Here is a 1914-nt window from a genome sequence, read left to right on the forward strand (position 1 = left end):
TCCATTTCAATCCATTCCATTCTACTCGGGTTGATTCCATTCCATTCCATTCCATTCCATTCCATTCCATTCCATTCCATTCCATTCCATTCCAGTCCATTCCTATCCATTCCATTCTACTCGGGTTGATTCCATTCCGTTCCATTCCATTCCATTCCATTCCATTCCATTCCATTCCTTTCGATTCCATTCCATTCCATTCCATTCCATTCCATTCCATTCCATTCCATTCCATTCCATTCCGTTCTACTCGGGTTGATTCCAATCTATTCCATTCCATTCCATTCCGTTACATTCCATTCCATTCCATTCCATTCCATTCCGTTCCATTCCATTCCATTCCATTCCAGTCCTTTCCAATCCATTCCATTCTACTCGGGTTGATTCCATTCCATTCCATTCCATTCCATTCCATTCCATTCCATTCCATTCCATTCCATTCCAATCCATTCCATTCTACTCGGGTTGATTCCATTCCATTCCATTCCATTCCTTTCCATTCCATTCCATTCCATTCCATTCCATTCCATTCCATTCCATTCCATTCCATTCCATTCGATTCCATTCCATTCCATTCCATTCCATTCCATTCCATTCCATTAAATTTTATTCCATTCCATTCCATTCCATTCCTTTCCTTTCCATTCCATTCCATTCCATTCCATTCCATTCGATTCCATTCCATTCCATTCCATTCCAATCCATTCCGTTCTATTCGGGTTGATTCCATTCCATTCCATTCCATTCCATTCCATTCCATTCCATACCATTCCATTCCTTTCGATTCCATTCCATTCCATTCCATTCCATTCCATTCCATTCCATTCCATTCCATTCCATTCCTTTCGATTCCATTCCATTCCATTCCATTCCATTCCATTCCATTCTATTGCATTCCATTCCATTCCATTCCATTCCGTTCTACTCGGGTTGATTCCAATCTATTCCATTCCATTGCATTCCGTTACATTCCATTCCATTCCATTCCATTCCATTCCGTTCCATTCCATTCCATTCCATTCCAGTCCATTCCAATCCATTCCATTCTACTCGGGTTGATTCCATTCCATTCCATTCCATTCCATTCCATTCCATTACTTTCCATTCCAATCCATTCCATTCTACTCGGGTTGATTCCATTCCATTCCATTCCATTCCATTCCATTCCATTCCATTCCATTCCATTCCATTCGATTCCATTCCATTCCATTACATTCCCTTAAATTTTATTCCATTCCATTCCATTCCATTCCTTTCCTTTCCATTCCATTCCATTCCATTCCATTCCATTCCATTCGATTCCATTCCATTCCATTCCATTCCAATCCATTCCGTTCTACTCGGGTTGATTCCATTCCATTCCATTCCATTCCATTCCATTCCATTCCATTCCATTCCATTCCATTCGATTCCATTCAAATCCATTCCATTCCATTCCGTTCCATTCCAATCCATTCCATTCTACTCGGGTTTATTCCATTCCATTTCATTCCATTCCATTCCATTCCATTCCATTCCATTCCATTCCAATCCATTCCATTCTACTCGGGTTGATTCCATTCCATTACATTCCATTCCATTCCATTCCATTCCATTCCGTTCCATTACAATCCATTCCATTCTACTCGGGTTGATTCCATTCCATTCCATTCCATTCCATTCCATTCCATTCCATTCCAATCCATTCCGTTCTACTCGGGTTGATTCCATTCCATCCCATTCCATTCCATTCCATTCCATTCCATTTCAATCCATTCCATTCTCCTCGGGTTGATTCCATTCCATTCCATTCCATTCCATTCCATTCCATTCCATTCCATTCCATTCCATTCCATTCCAGTCCATTCCAATCCATTCCATTCTACTCGGGTTGATTCCATTCCATTCCATTCCATTCCATTCCATTCCATTCCA

The sequence above is a fragment of the Gorilla gorilla genome, chromosome 17, assembly GCF_029281585.2.
Source record: "Gorilla gorilla gorilla isolate KB3781 chromosome 17, NHGRI_mGorGor1-v2.1_pri, whole genome shotgun sequence".
Lineage (NCBI taxonomy): Eukaryota > Metazoa > Chordata > Mammalia > Primates > Hominidae > Gorilla > Gorilla gorilla.